The sequence below is a fragment of the Stigmatopora nigra genome, unplaced genomic scaffold (genome assembly GCF_051989575.1).
Source record: "Stigmatopora nigra isolate UIUO_SnigA unplaced genomic scaffold, RoL_Snig_1.1 HiC_scaffold_24, whole genome shotgun sequence".
NCBI lineage: Eukaryota > Metazoa > Chordata > Actinopteri > Syngnathiformes > Syngnathidae > Stigmatopora > Stigmatopora nigra.
Genome location: NW_027551603.1, coordinates 1,353,056 through 1,365,758, shown reverse-complemented (window position 1 = coordinate 1,365,758; position 12,703 = coordinate 1,353,056). Strand labels below are relative to the sequence as shown.

The 12,703-nt window shown below is 44.0% G+C and overlaps 24 pseudogenes; all 24 read left to right on the top strand.

The window, feature by feature from the left end:
* Nucleotides 1–38: 38 nt before the first annotated feature.
* LOC144182401 (5S ribosomal RNA) lies at nt 39–157 on the top strand (annotated as a pseudogene).
* Nucleotides 158–213: 56 nt separating this feature from the next.
* On the top strand, nt 214–332 carry LOC144187583 (5S ribosomal RNA; annotated as a pseudogene).
* Nucleotides 333–8,756: 8,424 nt separating this feature from the next.
* LOC144185025 (5S ribosomal RNA) lies at nt 8,757–8,885 on the top strand (annotated as a pseudogene).
* A 56-nt stretch (nt 8,886–8,941) lies between these two features.
* On the top strand, nt 8,942–9,070 carry LOC144185126 (5S ribosomal RNA; annotated as a pseudogene).
* A 56-nt stretch (nt 9,071–9,126) lies between these two features.
* Nucleotides 9,127–9,255, top strand: LOC144185345 (5S ribosomal RNA; annotated as a pseudogene).
* A 56-nt stretch (nt 9,256–9,311) lies between these two features.
* Nucleotides 9,312–9,440, top strand: LOC144184157 (5S ribosomal RNA; annotated as a pseudogene).
* A 56-nt stretch (nt 9,441–9,496) lies between these two features.
* Nucleotides 9,497–9,615, top strand: LOC144181835 (5S ribosomal RNA; annotated as a pseudogene).
* Nucleotides 9,616–9,671: 56 nt separating this feature from the next.
* Nucleotides 9,672–9,800, top strand: LOC144186869 (5S ribosomal RNA; annotated as a pseudogene).
* A 56-nt stretch (nt 9,801–9,856) lies between these two features.
* Nucleotides 9,857–9,985, top strand: LOC144187201 (5S ribosomal RNA; annotated as a pseudogene).
* Nucleotides 9,986–10,041: 56 nt separating this feature from the next.
* Nucleotides 10,042–10,160, top strand: LOC144190344 (5S ribosomal RNA; annotated as a pseudogene).
* Nucleotides 10,161–10,216: 56 nt separating this feature from the next.
* LOC144191178 (5S ribosomal RNA) lies at nt 10,217–10,335 on the top strand (annotated as a pseudogene).
* A 56-nt stretch (nt 10,336–10,391) lies between these two features.
* On the top strand, nt 10,392–10,520 carry LOC144184973 (5S ribosomal RNA; annotated as a pseudogene).
* Nucleotides 10,521–10,576: 56 nt separating this feature from the next.
* On the top strand, nt 10,577–10,695 carry LOC144188780 (5S ribosomal RNA; annotated as a pseudogene).
* Nucleotides 10,696–10,751: 56 nt separating this feature from the next.
* LOC144191816 (5S ribosomal RNA) lies at nt 10,752–10,870 on the top strand (annotated as a pseudogene).
* Nucleotides 10,871–10,926: 56 nt separating this feature from the next.
* Nucleotides 10,927–11,055, top strand: LOC144184542 (5S ribosomal RNA; annotated as a pseudogene).
* Nucleotides 11,056–11,111: 56 nt separating this feature from the next.
* LOC144189835 (5S ribosomal RNA) lies at nt 11,112–11,230 on the top strand (annotated as a pseudogene).
* Nucleotides 11,231–11,286: 56 nt separating this feature from the next.
* Nucleotides 11,287–11,405, top strand: LOC144182758 (5S ribosomal RNA; annotated as a pseudogene).
* Nucleotides 11,406–11,461: 56 nt separating this feature from the next.
* LOC144184274 (5S ribosomal RNA) lies at nt 11,462–11,580 on the top strand (annotated as a pseudogene).
* A 56-nt stretch (nt 11,581–11,636) lies between these two features.
* On the top strand, nt 11,637–11,775 carry LOC144186594 (5S ribosomal RNA; annotated as a pseudogene).
* Nucleotides 11,776–11,831: 56 nt separating this feature from the next.
* Nucleotides 11,832–11,950, top strand: LOC144185286 (5S ribosomal RNA; annotated as a pseudogene).
* Nucleotides 11,951–12,006: 56 nt separating this feature from the next.
* On the top strand, nt 12,007–12,125 carry LOC144189213 (5S ribosomal RNA; annotated as a pseudogene).
* Nucleotides 12,126–12,181: 56 nt separating this feature from the next.
* Nucleotides 12,182–12,300, top strand: LOC144189132 (5S ribosomal RNA; annotated as a pseudogene).
* A 56-nt stretch (nt 12,301–12,356) lies between these two features.
* Nucleotides 12,357–12,475, top strand: LOC144187081 (5S ribosomal RNA; annotated as a pseudogene).
* Nucleotides 12,476–12,531: 56 nt separating this feature from the next.
* Nucleotides 12,532–12,650, top strand: LOC144190064 (5S ribosomal RNA; annotated as a pseudogene).
* The last annotated feature ends 53 nt before the right edge of the window (nt 12,651–12,703 follow it).

The following is a 12,703-nucleotide window of genomic DNA, read 5'->3' as shown; positions in this document are numbered from 1 at the left end:
TCGACATTTCATGGGTGTCCATCTGCTAGTGCAGTACCGCTCACGGCCATACCACCCTGAAAAGGCCCGATCACGCCCGATCTCGGAAGCCAAGCATGGTTCGGCCTGTTTAGTACCTGATTGGGAGACCGCTTGGGAATACCAGGTGCTGTGTGCATCATACCCCGCATCTTTTTCGACATTTCATGGGTGTCCATCTGCTAGTGCAGTACCGCTCACGGCCATACCACCCTGAAAAGGCCCGATCTCGTCCGATCTCGGAAGCCAAGCATGGTTCGGCCTGTTTAGTACCTGATTGGGAGACCGCTTGGGAATACCAGGTGCTGTGAGCATCATACCCCGCATCTTTTTCGACATTTCATGGGTGTCTGTTGGGTTTGTTCTGTTTTACTATTATAATAGTTATATTAATTCATTTCTTTATTAAATCATTCTCTTTCTTTTCTCTGTATTAATTCATTACTTTGTTAAATCATTCTCTTTCTGTTTTTCAAAAGTGTTGAGGTCACACCAAGTCATCTTTAACCTGGACAGCCTGTTCCAGGATGGTTATACAAACAATCCACCCAATCTGGGTCCTTGAGATTTGGTGGGCCCTTGGTGACGAGGACAGGGCTATTCGGACAATAACAAGAATATTGTTATCGTTATGTAACCGTACACTTCGGGTTTTTCTGTATGTAACGATTATATGATTATGATTATATTATATGATTCTTAGGTCAAGGAGGTTGTATAATTACTCTAATCTACATGTTGTTAGGTCTAGTCCCTGTTTTTGTTATTAGTAAAATACTTTGATTGTTATTGTAGTCCCAGATGTTGTTTTTACTCATACGTGATGGAATGATCAACAACTCTGTAACTTGTGACCATAAGAATGGGACGAAAACGTCTATTCGAGGAGACGTTCGGAAGTTGTAAGGTGACACTTGCTGTAACGCTCCCCTCCGGAGGCTTTTATCTGTTGTATCCATTTCTATTTAATTAAATGTCAATAATTGAATAAGATGTCTTCCTGCAGTTATTGATAATTACGGACGAAGGTAATTATTAATGAACCTGACATTTTGGTCCTTCTGAGCCATGGAGGTCAATATACCGGAGCGAGAACCCAGGCGCTGCTGTTCGACATCTGGTAAGTGACCGTGCGCACGGCGTCTTCAAAACCCTTGGTGGGCCGGAGTTTTTCGACGGGGGCGCCTGGATTCTCGGCGGTTGAAGACTTTTCCTGCTGGAGGGAGACATCTGATGGATCTCGGGTAAGTCCACATTAATGTCTGCATGTTGTGACGGTGTTTCCAAATGCGTTAAAGGGACATTGTATGTGAGGTCCATTGTGGGCTGGTTTCGCGTCCTGGGTGACGGCGACAAAACCCTGTGTTTATACTAGTCAATGGCAGGTACGGTGGGGCACTTTGCTGGAAAGTGTCCTGTGTCTCAGGGGTAGGCACGAATGTATTGTACTGGAGGTACAATGGTGGGGCTGGGAAGTGTCCTGTGTCTAAAGGGTAGGCACGAATATGTTGTAAATGTTGTATGGTGTTTGTGTGGTTTCTGCAGTAAAATTAAGATAAGCCTAGGAAATACAGTCGAAGGAGTGATAATAATAAAAATAGAGTGATAATAATAAAAATAGATATAATAAAGTTAACTGTGTGAGGCACACGAACTCACTACAAAAAAGTAAAATATGGGAAACACGTGTTGTAAGGCGGGTTTGGATGACGATCCAAAAAATACGTCTAACTTGTAAGGATTGGAAAAAATTGGTAAGACAAAGCGCTTTAAAAATATTACACAGCTATATTTATGGATAAATAAATATGGGTTTGCTGGCCAGCTTAAAATGCATAAAATGCAGGATAATATATACACTAATGGAGGTAATATACATATATAAATAATATGTGAGTGGATAAAAGTGTAACAGCTTGTTCCACAGACACTAATGGAGGTAATATACGTATATAAATAATATGTGAGTGGATAAAAGTGTAACAGCTTGTTCCACAGACACTAATGGCGAAATAAGGCCGGGGAGAAGTTAAAAAATACTATTTTGGGAAAATAGTGGGGGCTCCCTCGGATAACGGGGATATATTTAAGACCGTGGCGGCGGGAAAGTACTGTTTGGTAAGGAAAAAATAGCGGGGCCTCCTCGGCTGACGGGGAAAATATTTACCGAGATAGGTGACGGGCGCGTAGGAAGTTTAACAAAAATAAAGGGAGCTAGAAAATTAATGGGGACACTGGTATTTGATTTGGTTAATCCGGGTATGACGTTTTGTGATTACAATAAATTGGGTTTTTTTGTGATGCTTGGGCTTGTATAACAACAATTAGAATGGTTATTTCCAAGTGCTGGTGGTGCTTTGTTAATATAACCTATATGTACTGTCAATTTACAGCAATGTGATGGCTTATTGCAGCTTGGTTTTTGATCCCGTCCGCTAACGGGAAGATGGTGTTTAAAAAGACAAAAGAATATATACAAAATGATCATTTAAATGTTTAGCAGGGAATGTCACCTGTGTTTTTATTATGCTCTAGACTTGCAAAAAAATGTGTCGACTGCGGGGGAAGCGTTTCTGGTGCAGCGGCTGCTGATTAGATGGGAGTGAAACATGTGGGCCGCGGGGCAGACGATTTAACTGTGTTGGGCTTTCGGGAGCGTTCGGACCGTGTAAACGACTAAAATTTTGTGATCCTTTCCGTGAAGACATTATAATAATAATAATTGGCCTTTGGGGTGCTGAAGCAAACTTGAGGGCAGAAAATGGGTTTTTGCCATATTGTTGTGCTTGCAGCATACATATTCTGGATATATGGGGTCTTGGAAAAATATTGTGATGTAGTTGAATATCGGAAGAGGGGTTAATTTGACGTTTTAATGGTTGTCTTCTCTAAAAAGCGTTGTATTTGGGCACAGGGAAAAAGCTGGTTTGTAAACATAAGATAACAATGCTGTTTTCGCAGCAAGAGTGGAGGTCATAGTTAACGGCTAATTGCGTTTTCTGTTTGGACTTTTCAGAATAAGAACAATACATGGGCTGCAAGAAATGCAAGGTTATGCGAATGCTTTCGCATTGATATTTTGGGTTTTAAAATGAAATGTATTAAGAGGATAGAAAATCTGTTCAGTAAAAGGTTGATTTGGTAAAAAGCTTTGGATTTGGGAAATAGACCAAAATAGTCATTTTTGAGCAATTGTGGATTTCAAAGGGCTCTTAGTAAAAGGAAACTAGCTTTTGGAGGATAAAATAATATTAATACTATTTCAGAATTTTTTGATTGTTCAAAATACTTTAATCCAGGAGGTTGGCCAGGATGACAAAATTTACAATATCATACCTGTCAACTGGTACGTTCTCGCCGTAATTGGTACAACTGAAAGCCCATTTTTATATTGGTACGCTGTACACATGAAAATGGTACGCTAAACGGTGATTTTGAGAAAAAAAAATAAATTAAGGCACTTTCTAGCCATTTTTCACCATCCGCCATTGTTTCTTCCCGGAAACGCATGTCTGCCAAGTGATATATGTACCGGCGCCTCTGATTGGCTAAAAAAAAAAGATCATGATAAACATTTCGTTTTGTAACACTTTCACCATGTGATTTCCGTTTCCTGTTCCCTTGTTTATGTTTACTTTCATTTGATCAGCTGTTTCTGGTCTGTTTACAAGTCAAGAATACACTCTTACACGTGGTACAAGTTGATTTATCTGACAATGGCTTCAATGAAAAGGACTTTGAAATTGGCTGAACACATAAACATACATTTTCTACTTGTTGTTCGTGATTTTTTACAAAAAAGTAAAGTGGTAAGATTTTCCATGTATTTATACATATATGTAAGGGCGAAAACAAAATTTGGTAAGATCACAAATGGTTCGAGGTTGACAGGTATGCAATATTATGGTATATTGGTGACGATAAGGTTTTTAAAACATTAAAGTTGTAATTAGGAATTGTCTAACAAAAGGTTGATTTCTCTAATTTAATTGTTGAAGATTTTTGTTTTGGTAACAGGCTATGGGAAAAGACTTTTGTCTTAAGTAAACATCATATGAGGTGATTTACAAAGTATATAGTAGGTATTGAATTATTTGGCTGTTAACGACATCAGATGGGAAATTTACAATAAAATAGTGGCATGATAAAATTCATGGCATTCATCCAAATAATTAGGTGAATTGTAAATAAAATAATTGGTTTAGGATGAGCATATTTTCCCTAAGAATGGAGTAACATGGAATGTTTTTCAAAGTGCACTTGAAAGAACATTGTCTGTTGTCCTGGCGGGAGGAAATATGCTTTGTCACAGGTCATATTGATGACTTTAAGGATATTACAGATTGGATAAGCATTGGTCAATTGATACAACCAAATAACGTTGCTTTTTACTGCTTTAAGGGCATGCAAATTGGTGAGAACTTTAGAAATTCATATCATTGCAACGATGGGGTTAATACGCCTGAATGTTACAGTGATAACGAGGGGCAATAACAAGCTTAGATAAGGGAGGGAAAGGAGAAATTCTCCAAATTCCAGAATCTGGCTTAGAAACAGGTTATGTTAGTCGTTTTGGGTTTTTGACAGGATCTGGTGGTACATGAATTCTGGGAAATTTTGGGAAATTGGGGACCCCATATCTAAAACAAGTTTGAGACAAATGTGTAAATAGGCTCTATTTGGCGCTGGATGCACAAATTCTAGAGGGGCCTTTCATGTTTGGAAACAAGTGACGCTTTAGGTAGATGGGTTGTCTATGAACAAAATGGGATGGGGGAAATTCGCTTACAAATTCGGCGTGTTATCTTGGTTCATAGAATTTGGAGTCAAGGCGACGTAATAAAGGCCATAGGCGTCATGTTGTATAAAATAGGCGTGGATGAATTAGTTTTACAAATGGGGGAGATTATCTTATCACCTGAAACAAGTAGAAACAAAATTGGATGGCCGCATTAAAAGGTGATTGGCATGCTATTAGAGGAAATTGGGATTTTCCAAAAAACCTGATAGGGGGCCATTAGGTCATGGCGGCTGTGAAAAATAAAAACCTTAGATGTGAAACTATTGCCACCTCAATTCGGGGAACAAACAGGTAAACTGATAGCATTAAAAAGGATATAACTTTGTGTGAAACTTGAAGGTAATTTTTTACAAACGGTTAAAATGCTAGAGTGGGGGTGTGTATATTAAAGGATCTACTCATGAATGCGGGGTGGATCCAGACCTTCCGGAATGTGGGGTATTCATGGCGTCCTCAAGAATTTGTGGATTTTCTCCGGGTACTCCAGTTTACTCCCACAAAATGAAATTATGGATGCTAGACTGGTTGAACACACTAAATTCTTCTTTTTATGAGTGTGAGCGTGAATGATAGTTTGTCTTTTTGTGTTTTTTGATTGGCAGACCACCGAGACATAATCTATCAATAAAAGATCAATAAAGAAAATAATTTGGGCTTGAGTCAAGGGAAGACCTATGTCTCGACAAGGGGGAGGTGGCCTTGCTACAACGGCACTACAAGGTTTAGGTTTTAAATCTATATGCATACCCACATATCCATTTCAAAAAATACATATAGATTTTATTTTATTTTATTAGATCATATGGATATCATTCCACGATATGGAATTTCAGAAACTATTTATAGTGATAATGGCTCCCATTTTGTTAATATAATAGTTGTCTACCATCCACAATTGGCGGACCTTATATGAAGTCCTGTTTGGTAGACCTTACAAATTGTTATTATTCACTACACAATGACAATTGGATGATGAGGCGAATCTATCAGAAAAAAAAAAAAAAACGCACACACCAAATTTAGACTATCAGAGGGAGATTTTGCTTGTCAACAGGAAACGGACGAAGCGACGGTGATTCTTGAAGACTGGATGCTGATAAGCAGCATAAAAGAAGAAACATCGGAGCAACGCAAAGTCGGAGGGTCCTTGTTACTGAAAGGGGACACGGATGCACCTTTCCCACAGTAAGAAGGTTGTCTAAATTGAAACGTTTCAAGAGGAAAACTCCCTAAACAAAGACAAAAAGTCATGTTGAAAACAATTATTGCTTTTGGGGCAATGAGATTAATGATGATTGTGATTCTATTCCTTTCCACAGTAGGGTTGTTTTCTCCAGTTGGAGAAAAAGGCGGAGGCGTTTCAATTGAGGATACACCTTCTTACGGGAGGGTAAACCGAGAAACATACACATTTACATTTAATTAACATTACCTACTAAATCAAATTTCCAAATTGAAAATATATATTTGGACTCGGCGACGTCCCGGGTGCCGTACAAGGTGTCAATCTATGGTGGGAAATATGTGTGGTACATTAACAGCAAAAAAATTGAAGATTGGGAAAAGCCTTGTTGCAGAAATTGGTCAAGATTGGAAAGCTTGGACTGACATATTAACCTGTGAAATTTATTTCTGAAACAGGGATTTCCCAAACGGGGGATAATTGGGCGCTGTTAATGGAGTGTAAAGAGGACAAGCACTAGGTGGAGCTACTTTGGTAAAAGGGTGGTCTCAATTGAAACATTGAGGGGACGGGTAAAATAAACTTTCTGACTTAATAAAATACGGGAAACACCAATATTAATTGAAAAGATTATTGCTCAGCAAGCAATACCATAAAACTATAGGGAACTCTTTTATATTGGGTTTGACGTCTCCATATAGTTTCAATTGAGACTAAACCATCTTACAAAAGATTAGGATAACCTACCAGACAAGGGAAAAAACGATGGGGTCTAACAACTCCCTCAATCACCATTCTTTTGGGGAAAAGTGTTTTTACAAATGAAAAAACGTGTCCTACTTGGCAAGAAAGAAAAAAAAATATATTGAAACAGTGTTTATCCTGTTACGCAGTAAATAGGAAGTCAATTTTTCCACTGTTTAATCATTTTACCTGCTTAAACCTTACAGGGCATGGTCTGAAGCTAGGGGCGATAAATGAGACGTGGTGTACCGGCGTTCTAAAACAAACTACACCCCTGATACCACGTTCTGGCCTATGGTGGCGGGGTGGTAGATAAATTATACGACTCCTGCCGAAACGCGGCAGGACTAGGTACTTTGGTCTCACTGCTCTTACCGATGTCTGTTTTTCCATCCACAGTGGAGGAGATACAATTGGCGGCTCATAATTCGGCTGAAGGGTCGACCCTCCCGACATCGTCGAGAGGCATGGAGGGAAGGAGATCCAACATACATTGATGCGATTGGCATCCCCTGGGGCGTACCAGATGAGTATAAGCTGGCTAATCAGATCGCAGCAGGTTGGGAGTCTATCTTCCTTCTAATCACCCCAAACAAAAATGTGGATAGAATAAATTACTTACATTACAATGTACAAAACTTGGAAATTATACTGAACAGGGATTTGTGGCCATAAAGGAACAACTGGCAGCTACCAGTCTGATGGCGTTCCGGGGTCGCATAGCGGTGGATATGATCCTTGAAACGGGGCGTGTGTGCAATGTTTGTAAAACAATGTTGCACCTTCATACCGAACAACACGTCACCCAGTGGATCTCTCACCAGGGCCATTACTGGCCTGCAAACACTGAACCGCAATATGCAAGAGCACTCTGGAGTAGATACGTCCGCATTGTCAGATTGGTGGGATAAGACCTTTGGAAAATCTAAAGATTTGGCTACATCCTTCGTGGTTACTATAGGCACAATTACCGCTATCCTAACATTGTGTGGGTGATGTAGTATCCCCTGTTTGCGCTCCTTACTAAGCCGACTTATAACTACTGCAATTGCCCCTACAAATTCTAAAGTACATGAGTTGTATCTTATGGGACGGTTTGGGGAAAGCAGTGAGGTCCAGGAGTACGGTAAATCCGAGGACCAATTGGACGAATATAATTATGTTTTTTCTCTTTCAGACCAGCCATGGGAGTAAGGAGTAGGCGGGAAAAATCACAGTCACCCGACATTACCATTTAGTGATTACTAAGAAATGACTAATAACATACATATTATAAAAACGGGGGAATGTTGGGTTTGTTCTGTTTTACTATTATAATAGTTATATTAATTCATTTCTTTATTAAATCATTCTCTTTCTTTTCTCTGTATTAATTCATTACTTTGTTAAATCATTCTCTTTCTGTTTTTCAAAAGTGTTGAGGTCACACCAAGTCATCTTTAACCTGGACAGCCTGTTCCAGGATGGTTATACAAACAATCCACCCAATCTGGGTCCTTGAGATTTGGTGGGCCCTTGGTGACGAGGACAGGGCTATTCGGACAATAACAAGAATATTGTGATCGTTATGTAACCGTACACTTCGGGTTTTTCTGTATGTAACGATTATATGATTATGATTATATTATATGATTCTTAGGTCAAGGAGGTTGTATAATTACTCTAATCTACATGTAGTTAGGTCTAGTCCCTGTTTTTGTTATTAGTAAAATACTTTGATTGTTATTGTAGTCCCAGATGTTGTTTTTACTCATACGTGATGGAATGATCAACAACTCTGTAACTTGTGACCATAAGAATGGGACGAAAACGTCTATTCGAGGAGACGTTCGGAAGTTGTAAGGTGACACTTGCTGTAACGCTCCCCTCCGGAGGCTTTTATCTGTTGTATCCATTTCTATTTAATTAAATGTCAATAATTGAATAAGATGTCTTCCTGCAGTTATTGATAATTACGGACGAAGGTAATTATTAAAGAACCTGACAGTGTTCATCTGCAAGAGCAGTACCGCTCACGGCCATGCCACCCTGATAAGGCCCGATCTCGCCCGATCTCGTCCGACCTCGGCAGCCAAGCATGGTTCGGCCTGGTTAGTACCTGATTGGGAGACCGCTTGGGAATACCAGGTGCTGTGAGCATCATACCCCGCATTTTTTTCGACATTTCATGGGTGTCCATCTGCAAGAGCAGTACCGCTCACTGCCATACCACCCTGAAAAGGCCCGATCTCGCCCGATCTCGTCCGAACTCGGCAGCCAAGCATGGTTCGGCCTGGTTAGTACCTGATTGGGAGACCGCTTGAGAATACCAGGTGCTGTGAGCATCATACCCCGCATCTTTTTCGACATTTCATGGGTGTCCATCTGCAAGAGCAGTACCGCTCACGGCCATACCGCCCTGATAAGGCCCGATCTCGCCCGATCTCGTCCGATCTCGGCAGCCAAGCATGGTTCGGCCTGGTTAATACCTGATTGGGAGACCGCTTGGGAATACCAGGTGCTGTGAGCATCATACCCCGCATCTTTTTCGACATTTCATGGGTGTCCATCTGCAAGAGCAGTACCGCTCACGGCCATACCACCCTGAAAAGGCCCAATCTCGCCCGATCTCGTCCGATCTCGGCAGCCAAGCAGGGTTCAGCCTGTTTAGTACCTGATTGGGAGACCGCTTGGGAATACCAGGTGCTGTGAGCATCTTGCCCCGCATCTTTTTCGACATTTCATGGGTGTCCATCTGCACGAGCAGTACCGCTCACGGCCATACCACCCTGAAAAGGCCCGATCTCGCCCGATCTAGGAAGCCAAGCATGGTTTGGCCTGGTTAGTACCTGATTGGGAGACCGCTTGGGAATACCAGGTGCTGTGAGCATCATACTCCGCATCTTTTTCGACATTTCATGGGTGTCCATCTGCTAGTGCAGTACCGCTCACGGCCATACCACCCTGAAAAGGCCCGGTCTCGTCCGATCTCGTCCGATCTCGGAAGCCAAGCATGGATCGGCCTGTTTAGTACCTAATTGGGAGACCGCTTGTGAATACCAGGTGCTGTGAGCATCATACCCCGCATCTTTTTCGACATTTCATGGGTGTCCATCTGCTAGTGCAGTACCGCTCACGGCCATACCACCCTGAAAAGGCACGATCTCGTCCGATCTCGCCCGATCTCGGCAGCCAAGCATGATTCGGCCTGTTTAGTACCTGATTGGGAGACCGCTTGGGAATACCAGGTGCTGTGAGCATCATACCCCGCATCTTTTTCGACATTTCATGGGTGTCCATCTGCAAGAGCAGTACCGCTCACGGCCATACCACCCTGAAAAGGCCCGATCTCGTCCGATCTCGGAAGCCAAGCATGGTTCGGCCTGGTTAGTACCTGATTGGGAGACCGCTTGGGAATACCAGGTGCTGTGAGCATCTTGCCCCGCATCTTTTTCGACATTTCATGGGTGTCCATCTGCTAGTGCAGTACCGCTCACGGCCATACCACCCTGAAAAGGCCCGATCTCGTCTGATCTCGGAAGCCAAGCATGGTTCGGCCTGTTTAGTGCCTGATTGGGAGACCGCTTGGGAATACCAGGTGCTGTGAGCATCATACCCTGCATCTTTTTCGACATTTCATAAGTGTCCATCTGCAAGAGCAGTACCGCTCACTGCCATACCACCCTGAAAAGGCCCGATCTCGTCCGATCTCGTCCGATCTCGGCAGCCAAGCATGGTTCGGCCTGGTTAGTACCTGATTGGGAGACCGCTTGGGAATACCAGGTGCTGTGAGCATCATACCCCGCATCTTTTTCGACATTTCATGGGTGTCCATCTGCTAGTGCAGTACCGCTCACGGCCATACCACCCTGAAAAGGCCCGATCTCGTCCGATCTCGGCAGCCAAGCATGGTTCGGCCTGTTTAGTACCTGATTGGGAGACCGCTTGGGAATACCAGGTGCTGTGAGCATCATACCCCGCATCTTTTTCGACATTTCATGGGTGTCCATCTGCTAGTGCAGTACCGCTCACGGCCATACCACCCTGAAAAGGCCCGATCTCGTCCGATCTCGGAAGCCAAGCATGGTTCAGCCTGGTTAGTACCTGATTGGGAGACCGCTTGGAAATACCTGGTGCTGTGAGCATCATACCCCGCATCTTTTTCGACATTTCATGGGTGTCCATCTGCTAGTGCAGTACCGCTCACGGCCATACCACCCTGAAAAGGCCCGATCTCGTCCGATCTCGTCCGATCTCGGCAGCCAAGCATGGTTCGGCCTGTTTAGTACCTGATTGGGAGACCGCTTGGGAATACCAGGTGCTGTGAGCATCATACCTCGCATCTTTTTCGACATTTCATGGGTGTCCATCTGCAAGTGCAGTACCGCTCACGGCCATACCACCCTGAAAAGGCCCGATCTTGTCCGATCTCGGAAGCCAAGCATGGATCGGCCTGGTTAGTACCTGATTGGGAGACCGCTTGGGAATACCAGGTGCTGTGAGCATCATACCCCGCATCTTTTTCGACATTTCATGGGTGTCCATCTGCTAGTGCAGTACCGCACACGGCCATACCACCCTGAAAAGGCCCGATCTCGTCCGATCTCGGAAGCCAAGCATGGTTCAGCCTGTTTAGTACCTGATTGGGAGACCGCTTGGGAATACCAGGTGCTGTGCGCATCATACCCCGCATCTTTTTCGACATTTCATGGGTGTCCATCTGCGAAAGCAGTACCGCTCACGGCCATACCACCCTGAAAAGGCCCGATCTCGTCCGATCTCGGAAGCCAAGCATGGTTCGGCCTGGTTAGTACCTGATTGGGAGACCGCTCGGGAATACCAGGTGCTGTGAGCATCATACCCCGCATCTTTTTCGACATTTCATGGGTGTCCATCTGCAAGAGCAGTACCGCTCACGGCCATACCACCCTGATAAGGCCCGATCTCGCCCGATCTCGCCCGATCTCGTCCGATCTCGGCAGCCAAGCATGGTTCGGCCTGGTTAGTACCTGATTGGGAGACCGCTTGGGAATACCAGGTGCTGTGAACATCATACCCGGCATCTTTTTCGACATTTCATGGGTGTCCATCTGCAAGTGCAGTACCGCTCACGGCCATACCACCCTGAAAAGACCCCATCTCGCCCGATCTCGGAAGCCAAGCATGGTTCGGCCTGTTTAGTACCTGATTGGGAGACTGCTTGGGAATACCAGGTGCTGTGAGCATCATACCCCGCATCTTTTTCGACATTTCATGGGTGTCTATCTGCTAGTGCAGTACCGCTCACGGCCATACCACCCTGAAAAGGCTCGATCTCGTCCGATCTCGGAAGCCAAGCATGGTTCGGCCTGTTTAGTACCTGATTGGGAGACCGCTTGGGAATACCAGGTGCTGTGAGCATCATACCCCGCATCTTTTTCGACATTTCATGGGTGTCCATCTGCTAGTGCAATACCGCTCACGGCCATACCACCCTGAAAAGGCCCGATCTCGTCCGATCTCGGAAGCCAAGCATGGTTCGGCCTGGTTAGTACCTGATTGGGAGACCGCATGGGAATACCAGGTGCTGTGAGCATCAAACCCCGCATCTTTTTCGACATTTCATGGGTGTCCATCTGCTAGTGCAATACCGCTCACGGCCATACCACCCTGAAAAGGCCCGATCTCGCCCGATCTCGGAAGCCAAGTATGATTCAGCCTGGTTAGTACCTGATTGGGAGACCGCTTGGGAATACCAGGTGCTGTGAATATCATACCCCGCATCTTTTTCGAAATTTCATGGGTGTCCATCTGCAAGAGCAATACCGCTCACGGCCATACCACCCTGAAAAGGCCCGATCTCGTCCGATCTCGGAAGCCAAGCATGGTTCGGCCTGTTTAGTACCTGATTGGGAGACCGCTTGGGAATACCAGGTGCTGTGAGAACCACGCCCCGCATCTTTTTCGACATTTCATGGGTGTCCATCTGCAAGAGCAGT